This window comes from Misgurnus anguillicaudatus, chromosome 20, assembly GCF_027580225.2.
Source record: "Misgurnus anguillicaudatus chromosome 20, ASM2758022v2, whole genome shotgun sequence".
Classification (NCBI taxonomy): Eukaryota; Metazoa; Chordata; class Actinopteri; order Cypriniformes; family Cobitidae; genus Misgurnus; species Misgurnus anguillicaudatus.
The window spans coordinates 39,554,200-39,572,781 of NC_073356.2; the positions used below are offsets into that span (position 1 = coordinate 39,554,200).

The following is an 18,582-nucleotide window of genomic DNA, read 5'->3' on the forward strand; positions in this document are numbered from 1 at the left end:
TTTGAGTTTGTGTGTTACGCTGAGACCTCGCTTATAAAGTTGAGAAACGCCTGCCTTGCCTTATTTAAATACACCACAAAAAGTATTGGAATGGGCTTAGGTTTGACAAGCAGATACATGTACGTAAAACCTTAAGCTTACCATGAAATGTGTCACAAGCCGATTGTCGAGTAAAATTGAATGGATATGATATGTTAACAGCGTGACTTGTTAGTTACCTTTAAAAAATATTAGCGTGATGAGCCTTCAGGTGCCGCTTGACTAGGTGGTATTCTCCCCACCTAGTTTGTGGCCACCAGGCCCGGATTGGCCATAGGGAGAACCGGGAGGATTCCCGGTGGGCCGGTCTGTTTCTTTTTGGCCACGAGGGCCGGTGTTGTCATGCCACCGGGATGACGCGTATTTGCGGGTGAGAGATGTCCCCGCCGCTTTATGCACAAGTTGATTGTGTCCCGAGTCCCGACCACTTATTGGAAGAATTCTTGCATTAGGGTTCATTGACATCTAAAACGCATGGGAAACGCAGGACGTGCCGCTGTCTTCTGGTTTTCAAAGCGCTTACTTGAACACGAGTTTTGTTTCAGACGCGTCTATATTGATTGCGCTTGCCGGCCGCGCGTCTATATTTAAAATAAACTTGAGCGCGTCTTTTGAGTGCGCTTGCCGGCCGCGCGTCTATTATATTTTAAATAAACTTGAGCGCGTCTTAATACAAACGGGCTGGCCTCTAAACTTATTTTTTTTATCCAAGTCATAGATGAATTCCCTATGAATAGTCATTATTCATCGTTTATTGCAAGAGGAACAAAAATCTATTTGATGCAAAACTCATTAGTTTCAAAAGTATATCCATGATGTTTTCTTTTTTTTAACACAATGTAGGCCTACGTTATTTAGCCAAAGATACAGATTATTTCCATTTGTTTCCAATGCATAGGCCTACTTGATAAATCTTGCTTGTGTATTGTATATCAGGGGTTTCCAAACGTTATCAACCCAACAGTTAATCTCAAGACTCACCATTTTTTAGAAATAGAAATATAGAGGAAAATACAAACACATTTGTTTCCTTTAGTTTTTGAATAAGTTTACTTTAATAATATTATGGTCTTATGGTAGGGCTGCATAATTATGGCAAAAATTATAATTGTTTACTGCATTTGCACAGAATATGAAATTATATATTTGAAAAATACAGTGAATTGCAAGGCTGCAGAGAACAGTGCACTACTGCAGACTTATACTACTGAGGGTTTAAAGATATTATTTTAATAGTCAGTCGTGAACTAAAGTGGGCCGGTCTAAGGCATGAAACTCCAGGGCTGAAAATGAGTCCCACTCCGGCCCTGGTGGCCACATTAACTGTCGTCTCCCAATATGCATTCCGTTTTTCTGTCTGATGGATTATACTGAAAGTATGTCCATAAATCATCTCATCGTTTTTGTTTATTGGCATTTTTGCATCATTTTTGACATTATTGATATTTTAAATTGTAATGCAACGTGACATTAATTAAGCCTTTTTGGTAAAAAGCCTACAAAAAAGAACCTGCACGCAATGACAAGAAAGATAAATGAACCCCAAAAAACCTTATACTTTTTTAAATAGCCTATTAAAGTGTTTAAATAAATACGGCTACTAAATGCTTAAAATGAACTTCTAACATCATATTCTCTTCATGCAAATCACTGAAAATATATTTTCGTTCTCACATATTTAAGTTAACTTACTAAATAAAGAAAGAAAAAGGGAATTGCTAGAATAATGTTAGACTCTGAGGTTAAACGAAATGACAAATAAATAAACATTTAATATACTTTTTGATGAGCACAAGAGCAAGCCTACTCGTGAAGAGCGGAGCCGAGGAGCGCGCATATCAGACGTGAACGAAAGGAATAATGGGTTTAATTATGCGTTCACTTAATTTCCTGACAGTTTCACTTGTTAGTGAGGATATGGCTAACAAGATGACGCCGAATTACATACAATATAATTACCTAACTAAATCTGAGAGAATGCAAACACATTACAATATTTTTTCCTCCGCCCGACGGGCATGGCGCATACATTTTTTTTAGCCCGACAGGAATTCGCCATAGCCCCGGGACTTCGGGTTAGCAATTTTGCGAGTCCTGCATAGGTTTGTTTTGTTGAAAAACTTTCTTTATAGTGAATTTCGTTTTGTATAAATTGTATCTTAATATTAATCAATGTTTAATCAAACAATTGCCTCGATTTAATAAATAAGAAGCAAACCAAGAACGTCTGTGGTGTGGATTGAAGTGAACCCACTATATTTCTGCAGCCTACACGTCTTTCTGCTTTAATGCATTTCTTAAATTAATGTCTCAATTACACAGTAGGCTTATAGGTTGTTATGATAGGCTATTTGTTGCTTAAAAGCAATAGGCTATATCTCGGTATAGGCTATCAAACAACATCACTGTGGTCAGATGTTTTCTTTCTATTTTTTACCCCGCTGTCATATTTGTTGTGTGTTTATGTTATTGAGAGGAAAGCGCGCAGCACATATTTATAACGTGTTGTTATTCAAAATACGTTTTCCACTTCAACTGCTTTATAATAGTTTTTAGTTATCAGGCTTACTTATAATTTTACTGTTTTTAACACAACATGCAATAGATAAAATACACCACATAAAGTAGTATACATGTCTAACTATACAGAGTACTATTTTTTACATTTCTGATTGGGCGGGCCAGCTGTGCGCCTGCCGCTACAGTCCTTCGAACTTGCCACAGCCGCAGATGTGTTGTTGTTGTTGTTTGAAATCTTGTGCGTGGCATGGTGGCAGCCGGAGTGAGACTGTGTTGACCCAAAACAAGGATAGAAAGCGACAGCATTGCTTATACTTTTGAGCTAAAAACAGACAGATTTCACGCAAAATGGGCAGAAATGACATGCATTATGAACGTCAGACTTATAATCATTTTCGTTCCGTCTCGTTTCGTCAACGAAAACTCGAAAGCGTCTCGTCATGTTTTCGTCACTTTAGAGACATTTTTAGCTAGTCATCGTCGCGTTAGCGTCATAAAAAATATGTGCGTCAACGAAATCATTTCGTTATCGTCATCGTTGACGAAAACAACACTGTAACTAACTGTACTTTTTGTAAGGCAAACCTTATTGATTTTGACATTCCTATTCATTTGTCATAGGTCTGGGATTTTACAGCCAATTCTACTGCCATAATTCCTTACACTGTTGGAGAACAGGCCAATATTAAAAAGGCAATTTGCAGCAATGTCCGGTTTCCTCAATGTAATCGGTGCAATTGACTGCACTCATATTGCTATAAGGGCTCCATATGTAGATGAATTCATTTATGTGAATCGCAAACATGTGCATTCAATAAATGTGCAAATCATCTATAATGTCGCGGCACGATGGCCTGGTTCTACACATGACTCTTTTTAATTCTAGTGCACAGCAGTGTAGGAAATAGACTTGGAGCAGGTGCCGTTCGCGATGGCTGGCTCCTGGGTAAGTAAATGCATATAATTGTTTTGAGATGACATCAGACTTGACTTACACATAGAGTGTCATTCTTCTTTAGTGATTGCTGATTGGTTGCTCTTAATAGAAGGCACGACTTTTTTGCTTTATTGGCTATATTGAGTGTTTTGTCCCCCCCCCCAATTCATAGCAAAAATTAAAGAAATCCGGCAGGCCTCGGGGGGCAGAAATTGGCGTTTCGGACCAGGTCAAGGGGTCGACTGAGTCCCGGCGGGTGACCATAAATGGTTCACCTGCCAGCATCAGTATGGCCAATCACATTATAAAGACAGAGGTAATGCTCCTCCTCTCATCTTTGTCAAGTACATAACAAATTAAGTTTTGTGTTATGCGTTGACATTTCTGAAGCGTGTTTATATGAATGGCAGATATTAACTGTGAAATCTTTTGTGATTTCAGATGAAACTCCGAGGCTCCACATGAAAAAAAAATAAACCATATTTCCTAGACTATAAGTCTCACATTGTTTTCATTTGTTTGGCTGGCCCTGCGACATTTATTCAGGTGTGATTTATATATGAAATGTAACATGTTTTTAACAGGCATGAAAACGGGTCAGGGGTGAAAAAGGTGAGAAGGGTGCTCGAGGGGCGTTGTGGCCTCTGTAAACATTTGACTAGTAACCAAAACCATGTTTAATTAAATGGGTTGATAAATGTGGAAAGCTGTAATAAGTAGCATTCCCTTAATTTTTTACATCTGCAATAATTTTATTTTGCCATAATCAGACCATCAGTCGCAAGGCCATACAATTTTAAGTTGTGGACCTGAAGGCCTACATCTAATTTAAAATGACTTAGTGTAATTTAACCAGTACTATATTGTAAAATTATGGTTTTTGAGTCATGGGTTGAATAATTTTCAGATAAGCAAAAAGGTGACGTGGGAAAATAAGAACAAATCAAGAAATTACAAGCATATAAAATCGAAAAGAACAAAGTAGCAGTATTGATTAGTTTTATATTAACTTGATACTGTTTCTCTACCTGTTTTTTATTATATAAATTAATATAATTGATCTTTTTATAAAAGTGATTTTCCTTTTGAAGCAGTGCATGCCGGTTAGTAATTTTCTCCGATTTGAGCTGGCGCTGAAGGCACGTGACACTGTCATATGGTTTTCAAGTAATGCAAGAGCGTTTTGAAAGTAGCCGGCTAGCTTCTGATGACGACACAGCTCTTCGTGATTGGTTGCCTCACTGATGACAACGATCACGTGCGTTTCATGTTTAATCCAACCTTCAGTTCAACAAATAAACATAACATTTATGCATGTTAACGAGTTTTTTTTCTGTTATAAAACATGAATTTATAATATTGTGTTGTAGGGGTGTAACAATACATTAAGCTCACAGTTTGATCTGTATCTCGATGCTGGGTTCACTATATAATTCACATCACATTTTTAAAGCAAATAAAAACGTATTTAAATTTCAGATACATTTTTATAATATTAACAATTTCAGCAACTTTTTTGTTGTTGTACATAAAACAAAAAACAGAGAATTTTAACTTTTAAAGAACTGCAGGTCCGTCACTGAAAAAGGGAAATTTTAGATAAAGTTAGAATTAAGGGACTGAGCAGGGGCGTTGCTAGACAAAGGTCTACTACCTATTTTTTCCCTACACTTTTGAAAACCTTACACTTCTTCTATACAATGTTCTTTGCTTAAAGAGTAAGTTCACCCAAAAATGAAAATTCTGTCATTTACTCAATCTCATGTTACAAACCTGTATACATTTCTTTCTTCTGGTGAACAAAGCAAGATATTTTGAGAAATGTTTGTAACCAAACCATTCGTAGACCCCATTTACTTCCATAGTATTCTTTTTCCCTACTATGGAAGTCAGTGGGGTCCATGAACGGTTTGGTTACAAACATTTCTCAAAATATCTTCCTTTCTGTTAATCAGAACAAAGAAATTTATACATGTTTCTAACAAAATGAGAGTAAGTAAATGATGACAGAATTTTCAGTTTTTGGTGAACTATCCCTTTAACCTTCTGGGGTCGGAGCATTTTAGGACACTGGCAGAGGTTCTGACATGATCGTACATTTGGTCTTTTTTTCAGATGCTTTAAACGTATTAATGGCAAGTGTCTCATAACACTGCGTTCAGCACAAACTGGGCTACAATATTATATGATCAACATGTATCAGTGAGTTAAAAATGTTGTTTTTTAAAAACCATGCATAAACATTTTTCTTTCAAAAATACAAACATGTAAATACAAGTCCACAAATCCCATACTAAACATGTTTTAACTAGACTACTAGATTGTGTTTAGAAAAGTATTGAGTTCTTTAAAACGATGTGAAAATCATTCTGCATACTCATTCACATAAAACATTGATTTAGAAATTGTAAAACACTTTTTTGTTTAGATGGGCCGTATGTGAGAAGGATTGATTGACAGCTCAGCAAACAAAAGACTTGCATAATGAGCCTTTTTGCAGAATTGTGAGAGGGAACTACAGTAAAGAAAGTGAGGACAAAATAAATATATACATGTTTGTTTGTGGTTTATTAAGAAGTTAACAATATAATCAAAACAACAAGCGTGCCTCAACGGACCAAGATTATGGATGGGATAATGATATTAAGAAGGGACTGCGTGCTCAAGGTACTGACTTTAAGTTTTATTTTAAAGGTGCAGGTTCATCAAAAAAATTGGAACTGTTGAGCAATGAGTTTTGTTCTTGGTTGTTTATGTTAGAATATTTAATTAAAGCCGAATGGCTGAACAAATTAACCCATTAGAAATGAGAGAAAATGGGGAATATAAAATATATGATTTGGATGTAGAATTGGATTCAGAAAGGCATACCCATAATTTAATCCCGTGCAAGAACTATAGTGAGGATGAATTCAACTTAAATGTTAAGTGAAAACTATTGACTATTTTATCCATTTTAATTGCAGAAGTCTTTATAGGAAACTGGCTTTTCAATGTATTTAAATAATCCGTAATTTTATTAAGGTTTGTATAATCGCTTTATCAGAAACATGGTTAAATGCAGCTAAAGGTTATGAATTGGGGATTGCTGGATATAGTTTGTATGATGTTGATAGACCGGGAAAATGAGGAGGAGGTCTGCCATTGTTTGTCAAGGAAATATATAAGTAAGATTGTTGAAAGAATGTCTGTGGTTATAGAAGGTCTTCTTGAATGTGTGGTGGTGGAGATTGAGTTAGAAACAAAGCAAAAAATAATTATAGTTTGTGTGTATAGAGCACAAGGCTCAAATGTAGAGGTATTTAAAGAAAAACTTACTGCACTTGTGGATTACTCAATGTCCAATAAGACCATGTGGTTATGTGGTGATGTTAATGTTGATTTAATGAATCCACAAGGCCAAACAGCAACTTATGATTTTTTTAAATGAAATGTACAGTAAAGGAATGTTTTCAGTAATATCAAAACCTAGTAGAGTGACACGGACAACTTCAACACTGATTAAAAATATTTTTATTAACAACATTGACGCAACTTTTTATAGTGGTCTGCTATTATGTGATATCAGTGATCACAAATGATGAAAACTGGCAAATTATTTAAAAACTGGTAAAAAAAACTGGAGATGTGGATAAAGTTATATATACTGGAAGTCGGACGAAGAAGGAAATAGGCTCATTTAGGAAATACTTGATTAATCAAGATTGGAGTAAAGTTTTTGTAGAGGATGTTAATAATGCTTATGCGGTCTTTTTGAATATATGTGTAACCCTTTATTTTTTTATTTTTATTTTATTTTTATTTTTATTTTTTTGCGGTAACAGATACACATACAGATACAAACACACATATAGACAAATGTGATAAGTTGACAGAGATAAAAAACGTGACAATACTTATACTATTGGTACAGAGGATTCTTAAGTCCATAATTTCATGAGTTTGAATAATGATTATTGTTCATCCAATTTTTGTGTTTTTTGGTGAAGAAAAATAAGTTATCGCTACATCAGTTAGAGTACATCAACATACAATTTCTGAGAGGGGTCATAGTATAAATTATTATTATATAGAGTATTTCTGTATGATCATCTTTGTAGTATATATAAATCGATACATAAAATCGATAGGAACTTAGTGTATAATATTGTATAGTAGTAAGTATAATAACAATAGTTGCTGTAGTGGTGGGAGTAGTGGGAACAGTGGTGGTTATAATGAAAATAAACAGTAGTTATTTAAAGTAATAATGAAGATAATAATATAATAATACTAACTGAAGTAGTCTTGTCCCTCAAGGTACTACAGCCACTCATCCCCGCCGGCACACATCCCATCACACCCCTGGTCTGCCTTGTCCTGACTCCTGTGCAATTAGATATATATATATATATATATTGAAAAAAATGATTCATTGAATTTAATCAATTTTTTAAGGTAAGTGGTTGCAATCAATTTATTTAAGCTACATTTAAACAAAAGTTTTATATTTCATTTTACGTTACTAATCTTTTTTGTTTAAATGTAGCTTAAATAAATTGATTGAAAAAAATTATTCATTGAATTTAATCATTTTTTTAAGGTAAGTGGTTGCAGTGTATATATGTGTATATATATATATATATATATATATAAGCCAAAAAAGGGTACTGGGACATCACACCCGGTATCTCCAGATCAGGTTCCCCTAGTCTGGTTATGATCCCAATGGATGACCGTATGTTTTTAGTTTGTATGTACATTGTTATGCACTGAAAAAAATGATTCATTGAATTTAATCAATTTTTTAAGGTAAGTGGTTGCAATCAATTTATTTAAGCTACATAAATGGCTTTATTTATGTTGTTATGTTGTTAATGTTAGTTATATGTTGTATTTAGAGTATTTTTTAAAGAATTATGTTTGTACATAGTTACCATGATTGAGAAGTGTGTGTTCAGTGTAGAGGGCAGCACAATGAGTTAGCGCGCATCATTGTTGCCTCAAAGCAAAAAGGTCTCTGGTTTAAGCAAGGGCTAAGTCAGACAAAGACTTTGTTTAGGAGACCTTTCTTTGTGGAGTTTGAATGTTTTCTCTGTGACATTGTGGGTTCACTCCCACGGTCCAAAACATGCAGATGCTTTTATCCAAAGCGACTTACACTGCATTAAAAGCTAGACATTTTATCAGTACTTGTTAGGTTTGAACCCATGACCTTTTGCGTTGCAAACACAATGTTCTACCACTGAGCTATATAGAAACACAAGAGATTGTGTGTTAACCAACTTGTCTCTGGTGTTTAGGGATAGATGCTGGAATGGTGTTTATACAGTTGTAATAGTTGAGAGGACTTAAGTCACTAGTTGAGTAAGCTTAGAAATTTGCTAATAGCCTAATCAGTTTAAGTTGGTTCAACTTGTTGGTGTAAGTTGACATTACTCAGTAAATTGAGTTAGGTGAACTTCATCATCCAAGAGTTGAGTAAACTCAAAAAAGCTGTGCAGCAAGTTGCCTCGAAAATGTAAGTTAAGTCAACTTTTTATTTTTTACAGTGTGTGGTGTGAAGTGTCTTCCCTTCTGTGTTCTTAATTACAGGGATTAGTGTTTTTTCTCTATTACGTTTGAGTTGATTAGCTAGGTATTTACCTGATTTGTTATTATGTTCAAAATATGTGTGTTTTAGACATTGTTTTTGAAATTCTATCTTTTTATTTAGTATTGCTTCATATTCATCTTTAGTTTTATTAATCTCCTTCAAAGTCTGTTCATCCGGATATTGAGAGTATCTCTTATGTAATATATGTATTTTATTTTCTAATTCTTTTTGTAATTCTTGTTCTTTTTTGTGTTTATGTGTAGAGTATGATATAATTTTTCCTCTTAATACAACTTTAGCGGTCTCCCAGAGGGTTATTGCAGAGGTGCCTGGTATATTATTTGTTTCCATGAAGAATGCCCATTCTTTTTTAAAGTATTCATTAAAATCTTTGTCTTTAAAAAAATGATGTATTCATCCTCCATCTAAATGATTTTTTGTGATATCTTTGCTATTAATAGTTAAAGTGACTGGAGCGTGGTCTGATATGATAATAGGATTAATTGTTATATTTAATACGTCTGGAATGAGAGAGTTGCTGGTTAAGAAATAATCAATACGTGAATATGATTTATGAACTGCTGAAAAGTAAGTGTATTCTCTGGATTTCGGGTTTCTCAGTCTCCAACTGTCGCCAAGACCCAAATCAGTCAAATATTGTTTAATAATTTCTGTAGACTGCCATGGTTTAAATTGTGGTGGCATATTTGTATTGAAGTCGCCTCCAATTATGATAACTGATTGAGCAAGGTTCGATATTGATGAGAAGAAATCATGAAAAAATTGGGGATTGTCTGTGTTTGGTCCATATATATTAGCAATAGTCATTATTTGGTTGTTAAAGCATATGTTGATGATAACGTATCGTCCTTCTGGGTCACATATAGCTGAATGGTTAGTAACTGTAATGTTTTTACTGATTAATATAGCTACCCCTCTTTTTTTGAGTTATAAGAAGCAGAGTATATTTGCGTTAAATGTGTGTTTGTTAGTTTTTTATGCTCTGATTCCAAAAGGTGTGTTTCTTGTAATAAACATATGTCTGTCTTGAGTTTTTTAAGGTGGTTTAAAATTTTTGATCTTTTAGCTGGTGAGTTGATGCCCCGCACATTCCAGCTTACTAATTTTAAATTGGACATTTTATGTTAAGGATAGTTTGTTGCTTTTGTGCACTTAATTATGAATGTGAATACAAATAACATATTTTGACAACAAACAACAGGTGGTTATTTCTTAATATTTCTTATTGCATTCATTGGCGTTTTTCCCCTTCTGTTCCCTACAGTGTATGATTATAGCCAAGATATAGTGTCATTTCTGTAAAGCTTGCCATCAACATATAATCGGTCAACTGTGATGACCGCTTTCTTTCCGTTCTGCCGAAACTGTTTCATAATTGGAATTAATATTCTCCGTCTGTCCTGAATGACTCGCGGGAATTGATCGTTATGTCCGAATGTAGTTCCTCGCAGTTCCTTACCTTTGCTTTTGACCAGTTCTTTCTGTTTGTAATGTTCGAATTTCACAACGATGGGACGTGGACGTTTGGCGTCAATGTTTTTTTTATTGTTGGATCCGAGGCGATGAACGCGGTGTAAAGTTATATTGCTGAGAATATCTTTGGGGAGTTTGAGTGTAGAATGCATGAAGTCTTTGATCGCGTGTTCCGGGTTGTCTTCGGTTTGTTCTGGTATTCCTGAAAAGACCAAATTATCCCGCATACTACGGCATTGAATGTCCAGTATGGATTCTTTCAGTAGCTTATTTTCATTTTGAAGGCGATTGATTGTTGTTGTGAGTTCTGATAACTTTGTATGCATCACGTTATTTTCTTTTTGCAACGATTCTATTTGAGATTGACTAAACTCAAGGCTGGATTTTAAGTCTTTTAATGTCCTGGTGAAGTATTTCAAGGATTGCCAGTTTATTATTGATCGATTCCAGGAGACCCACCTCTATGGTTGTTGTTGTTGCGTTCTCCTCCGATTCTGCGGAGTACTCCCGACGTGGTTGTTTCTTTTGTGGTTGTGGCATGCTGATCAATCTGTAGTAATAGTCGTCTATTAAACTTTCTGCGGATTCCACTGTGGCTTAAAAAAAAAGCTCATGTATATAAATACATTAATAATACGCGTTTTCCTCAGGATTAGTGCGGAGAACCGATATGAAGAGCTCTCCTTTTACGTGCACACGATACGCAGTTGTGGAGTGCACATGTTACGCAGTTGTGGTGTGCATTATGATATGAGTTCACTACCACTAAACTCAAGAGGTTAACAGTGTGTGTTATATGCACGAAAAGGTAACTTCTGCGGATAAACATCACGGCAAATACAAACAAAGTCTGTTGTGCCAATAACGCCATTTGACAGACTTTTAAACATAGTTAACTTACAAGTTAAGTTAATGATTTTCTGTTTGAACAACGTCACTTCGCACATGCGGTTTGTTCGAGAAGTCTCGTCTTTTCGGGCAAAACTCTGCCATGTCACCCACGAAAATACGTTTAAACACATTTACAAAACTCCCACCAAGAGACTGAAACTATCAAATTAAAACTATCGAGGTAAAATACTGCTGGATTAAACAAATACACAGTGATTTACAAAAACGATCTTCCCCAAATGCTTGCAACCAATGTGTAACATATCACAAATAAGTGCTAATACATCCACAACATCATTTAAAAGATAATGACTTATATATGTATAATGTAATGTTTGAAGCTAATTCACGTGCAAATTAGGCTTACCTGAGATGCACGTGGTGCTTAAGCCAACTAGGGTTGCCACACATGTCTGATAAAAAACCTGGACATATCGATGACCCGACCAATTGGTTTGCTCACAAGCCCCCTAACACCCCCCACCCCAGAGCATAATATGTCTATAGGCCTATGCAATTATTGGCAACACTTTACAATTCTGTTCATGGTTTATTTATGTTAGTTCACAGTGCATTAATTAACGTTAACAAGATTTAAATAAATGTATAATATAACATTAACAAAGATAAAAAATTGCTTTAGGCTAGAAGTGCAGTTTATTATTAGTTAACTGTGTGTCGTGAAGTCTGGTGTAAAATGTGTCTTATATTTTCGCTTTTGGGGCACTCTCCCTCTGCCATGGGGCTCCTGTTTCTAGATACACTGATTAATTCGGTTCGGGAGAAGAGATATAAGCCCGCCCACACTGACAATTGATTGGTTGATGTACTGAAACAGGCCAATCAGGATGCTCTCTGTCTTACATGCGCTAAATGAGCCAAACACAAACACAGACGTCAGACGCAAGCTCTCACTCTCTGCCGTGCATGCGCAAAATTACATATTAACATAGCTTTTCGAGAGTTGATAAATTTCCCGGGACAGGTTATTAAAAAGAAGGACAATCCCGGTAAAACCGGGACAGGTGGCAACCCTAAAGCGAACTCTGAATCAGCAGCCACTTTATTAAAATATGTAAAACAAATTCAGATTGTTTGCATATAATCATATATAAACAATTATATGTTAAAAATTATTTAATTTTTAACCACACAACTCATTAAAGGCGGAGTCCACGATGTTTGAAAAACGGTTTGGAAAAGGAGACGGGCCGACTACTAAAACACACTTATAGCCAATCAAATCAAATCAAATGCCGGGTTGCGTATGTGTGGGGCGGGTCTATCAACAGAAGGTCCAGATTCTATTGGGGTAGGGGCGTGTTTGTTTAGGTGATTTCAAATATCAACATTGGCTTTCAAACATCATGGACTCTGCTTTTAAAAGACAACACGCACTGTTGCACAGCGCGCTCATCTCCTCGTAGCTTCAAAACTGAAAAAGCCATTAAGGGTTCTGTGAATTGCACTGCTTATAGAGTTAAAAGTTTAACACTGAAAAGGAACTCCTTTTCTAGATGCAGTTTTACACATGCAGATAAAAATGTACTCCGGTTTTAACACCAGAAAATTTGCTGTTTATACATTTGTTTAAATAACCAGCATTAACAGCTGTAATTAAGTTCAAAATATGCAAAAGCACAAGAAACCGCGAAATGGCTTCACATCTTCTAAAACGTGACTACTAGCAATAGAGGGTTTTCACCGACGTCACGTTCTGGGCGGTAACCCGGATGCACGGCCGTTGTGGAGGCACTCGGTGTAAAGATCTGAATGGGATACAATGTAGTATTGTGCGCTTTGGATACTTTAAGTGAATGTAGACATGTCTAAACAACAGAAAAAGCGTAAAAGATGCAAAGACATATAGGGAAGGACTTGGACCACAAGAAAAGAAAAAAATTCGAGAAATTACAATTTATAGGCGGTGCAGATCCCTACCAGTTAGCTCCCTCTTCTTGGATCCCTGACTACCCGGCGATTCTTCCTTCAGTTGCATCCCTATATAGTCAACTACCTGGTTTTCATGCGAGCCCATATGTCAATGTCAGCTTTATTTATATAGCAAATTTAAAAAATAGTCAGTGTCCTACCAAAGTGCTTTACAGTAAAATAAGCACACAGTAAAACAATAAAAGCAATAATTGTTTACCATTTACTATTAAAAATATTAATATCATTACAATAGAAAATTTGATATGAGCAATTAAGCACACTGGCATTAAGGCATTGCAGCGCAAATTTTTGTTTATTAGTGGTGCTTGCATTTATGCAAGGCATCACTATTACTATTGCTCATACTTATTATGTTGGCTTTGAAAAAGCCAACATACTGTTATTGTATTTAAGCTTATTAGTGGTGCTTGCATTTATGCAAGGCATCACTATTATTATTGCTCATACTTATTATTTATTCTTATATCTGGACACTTTTTCGGCGCGTAACTCGTCCCGCACGGTTTGTCGTAGACTAATGAAACAGGGCTCAAAACGTCCGGCTTATTGAGGACACGTCTGCTATGACTTTTATAAGCGATCGGGTGCAGGATTTCCGAAAGGGGGGCGAAAAACCACCCGAAAAATCCCATTGACTTAACATTGCGCCCAACTTTGACGGGTCATAGCTCGGCTCGAGGATTTTGTAGAAACATGTGGGTTATAACATTTGAAGAGGGTGGTAGGCTCAGTAAGAACATAGATCACAATGGGGTGTAAGTTGTACCCCTGGGGTGTAAGAGGCACCCGAAAATTCCCATTGACTTATAATGGGGCAGGAAACATGCCCATATAAGGGAAAAAAAACAGTTCCAGATGGGATATCTTTGCTTTACAGTGTCGTAGAGATAAGTGGGTGGGCTCATTTTACTCAGACATCCAATCAGTCTCTCAGGATCCTTACATAGGTTTTAAGCCACGCCCCTAGCAACCACTTTTGAGCACGCTAGCAACATAAAATTCAAACGGTTATATCTCGGCATCAGAACATCATAAAGACACGGGGGTTGGACCGTTTGACTCGTGACTCAGAGTGTAATCATTTTGGGATGCCAATTTTTTCCCTAGCAACCAAATACAGTACCCTAGCAACAGAGTAAACAAAGCCTTATATCTCCGCATCAGAACATTGTAGAGACACGGGGGTTGGACCGTTTTACTTGTGGCTTGGAGTATGATCATTATGGGATGCCAATTTTTTCCCTAGCAACCAAATACAGTACCCTAGCAACAGAGTAAACAAAGCCTTATATCTCCGCATCAGAACATCGTAGAGATACGGGGGTTGGACCGTTTGACTCGTGACTCGGAGTGTAATCATTATGGGATGCCAATTTTTTCCCTAGCAACCAAATACAGTACCCTAGCAACAGAGTAAACAAAGCCTTAAATCTCTGCATCAGAACATCGTAGAGACACGGGGGTTGGACCGTTTGACTCGTGACTCAGAGTGTAATCACTATGGGATGCCAATTTTTTCCCTAGCAACCACATACAGTACCCTAGCAACAGAATAAACAAAGCCTTATATCTCCGCATCAGAACATTGTAGAGACATGGGGGTTGGACCGTTTGACTCGTGACCCGGAGTGTAATCACTATTGGATGTCAAATTTGTCCCTAGCAACCAAATACAGTACCCTAGCAACCGAATAAACAAAGCCTTATATCTCCGCATCAGAACATCGTAGAGACAAGGGGGTTGGACCGCTTTACTCGTGACTCGGCATGTAATCACTAGTGGATGCCAATTTTTTCCCTAGCAACCAAATACAGTACCCTAGCAACAGTGTAAACAAAGCCTTATATCTCGGCATCAGAACATCGTAGAGACACGGGGGTTGGACCGTTTTACTCGTGACTCAGCATGTAATCACTAGTGGATGGCAATATTTTCCCTAGCACCCAAATACAGTACCCTAGCAACAGTGTAAACAAAGCGTTATATCTCCGCATCAGAACATCGTAGAGACACATAGGCGTTGGACAGTTTTACTCGTGACTCGGTGTGTAATCACTAGTGGATGCCATTTTTTTCCCTAGCAACCAAATACAGTACCCTAGCAACAGTGTAAACAAAGCCTTATATCTCCGCATCAGAACATCGTAGAGACACGGGGGTTGGACCGTTTTACTCGTGACTCGGCATGTAATCACTAGTGGATGCCAATTTTTTCCCTAGCAACCAAATACAGTACCCTAGCAACAGAGTAAACAAACCCTTATATCTCCGCATCAGAACATCGTAGAGACACGGGGGTTGGACCGTTTGACTTGTGACTCAGAGTGTAATCACTATGGGATGCCAATTTTTTCCCTAGCAACCAAATACAGTACCCTAGCAACAGAGTAAACAAAGCCTTATATCTCCGCATCAGAACATCGTAGAGACACGGGAGTTGGACCGTTTGACTCGTGACTCAGAGTGTAATCACTATGGGATGCCAATTTTTTCCCTAGCAACCAAATACAGTACCCTAGCAACAGAGTAAACAAAGCCTTATATCTCCGCATCAGAACATTGTAGAGACACGGGGGTTGGACCGTTTTACTCGTGACTCGGCATGTAATCACTAGTGGATGCCAATTTTTTCCCTAGCAACCAAATACAGTACCCTAGCAACAGTGTAAACAAAGCCTTATATCTCCGCATTAGAACATCGTAGAGACACAGGGGTTGGACAGTTTTACTTGCGACTCGGAGTGTAATCACTGGGCACATCAATGGCCACTCCCAAGCCACGCCCCTAGCAACCAAATACAGTACCCTAGCAACAGTGTAAACAAAGCCTTATATCTCCGCATCAGAACATCGTAGAGACACAGGGGTTGGACCGCTTTACTCGTGACTCGGCATGTAATCACTAGTGGATGCCAATTTTTTCCCTAGCAACCAAATACAGTACCCTAGCAACAGTGTAAACAAAGCCTTATATCTCCGCATCAGAACATCGTAGAAACACGGGGGTTGGACCGTTTTACTCGTGACTCGGCATGTAATCACTAGTGGATGCCAATTTTTTCCCTAGCAACCAAATACAGTACCCTAGCAACAGTGTAAACAAAGCCTTATATCTCCGCATCAGAACATCGTAGAGACACAGGGGTTGGACAGTTTTACTCGTGACTCGGCGTGTAATCACTAGTGGATGCCATTTTTTTCCCTAGCAACCAAATACAGTACCCTAGCAACAGTGTAAACAAAGCCTTATATCTCCGCATCAGAACATCGTAGAGACACGGGGGTTGGACCGTTTTACTCGTGACTCGGCATGTAATCTAGCCTGACTACGTCAGACTTCGTACTTCCGCTAAATTTCATTACGCTTCTGTACTCAGTCTGAGATACCTCCCATTCAAACCGTTTTCCACCGGTCTCAAAACGACCGTCCAATCAACGAACAGAGGGCGGGCTGAGAGCCGTGACGTAGACGCTAAACGCCGAATCACGGTTGAAGTCTGTTGAGGACATGGAGAAACAGAAAGCTCTGTTGTGGAGAACCGGCACTTGCCAACTTAAACCCGAACAAGAAAAGTGTTTGTTAAACATTTGAATGGAGATTATGTTGTTGCCCTGCTCCCGACAAGTTTTTGGAAAAGTTTAATTTATCAACTTTACCGATCGTCAGCGAGAAACTGTGTGCAGCACAGCTTGACGTGCACAACGATCGAGATATCATGGAAGGGACTTATATTGTTCACAGTTAATGGTGGAGGACGCGTGGGCAAGCATTCTTTGGTGACATTCCTGATTAACCAGAAACTAAGGTAGGGAGATTTAATTTACATATGGTTATGGTTGTCTGGTGGAAGAGTTTGAGAGGAGAGAGGGGCTTTCCTCCCGTTAGACGTGAGTGGAAAGCCACCGTAAGGATAGTGTTCAACTAGCTCTGGCCCGATTTACTTTACATAATCTGCAAAAGTCGTTCATAGCCATGTTAACTCTGGTATTTCGCTCGATGGGTTTGTTTTCACATCATACCTGTATTTTACAGCAGAGATTCGATGCGGCTGATCCGGCGCATAAAGCACATCATATCCAAATGTTATGTGTGATTGGCTTACGTTTAGACCAATGATTTTAAACTTCAGACAAGCCCCTCCCACGAGAAGGAAAACGATTGTCAATTATGCCCAGCCAGACTCTGTCTATGAAGCAAAGCAAAATAGCAGAGGATGGTATTACCAGGCTACATGTAATCACTAGTGGATGCCAATTTTTTCCCTAGCAACCAAATACAGTACCCTAGCAACAGAGTAAACAAACCCTTATATCTCCGCATCAGAACATCGTAGAGACACAGGGGTTGGACCGTTTGACTTGTGCCTTGAAGTGTAATCACAAGTGGATGCCAATTTTTCCCTAGCAACCAAATACAGTACCCTAGCAACAGAGTAAACAAAGCCTTATATCTCTTCATCAGAACATCGTAAAGACACGGGGTTGGACCGTTTGACTAGTGACTCGGAGGGTAATCACTAGTGGATGACATTTTTTTCCCTAGCAACAGAGTAAACAAAGCCTTATAACTCCGCATCAGAACATCGTAGAGACACGGGGGTTGGATTGTTTTACTTGTGGTATGGAGTATAAACATATACTGTCCCCCGAAATTTGCCACGGCAAGTACCACTTCACATTTTCTTCAGGAAATGTACCTATCTAGTTAGTGGTGCTTGCATTTATGCAAAGCATCACTATTACTATTCCTCAGGGATATTATTATGTTGGCTTGACAAAGCCAACATACTGTTCTTCGATCTAAGCTTATTATTATTATTATTATTATTATTCTTCTGGTCCACACTTTTTCTCACAGTAACTCCTCCTAGAGCTTTCAAGCTACACCCACAAACTTTACAAAACTTTTTAGACTGGTACGTAGATTGGTGCTATGACTTTTCTAACTGATGTGACCTACCGTATTCCTAAACGGGGCGCTCAAACACCCCAATTTTTCCATTGACTTAACATTGCGACAAACTTTGACGGTTAATAGATGCAAGCGTGAAATTTGTAGAAACTTGTGGGTTATCACAGTTGAAGAGGCTGGCAGGCTCTGTAAGAACATACATCACATTGGGGTGTAAGTTTCACCCCTGGGGTGTAAGAGGCACCCAAATTTCCCCA

The 18,582-nt window shown here is 37.7% G+C and overlaps 1 long non-coding RNA gene across 1 annotated transcript; it reads left to right on the plus strand.

The window, feature by feature from the left end:
- Positions 1 to 95: 95 nt before the first annotated feature.
- Positions 96 to 4,811, plus strand: LOC141351607 (uncharacterized). The gene is made up of 2 exons (XR_012359911.1): positions 96 to 3,812; positions 3,938 to 4,811. It is a non-coding gene; the product is annotated as an uncharacterized lncRNA (long non-coding RNA).
- Positions 4,812 to 18,582: the final 13,771 nt, after the last annotated feature.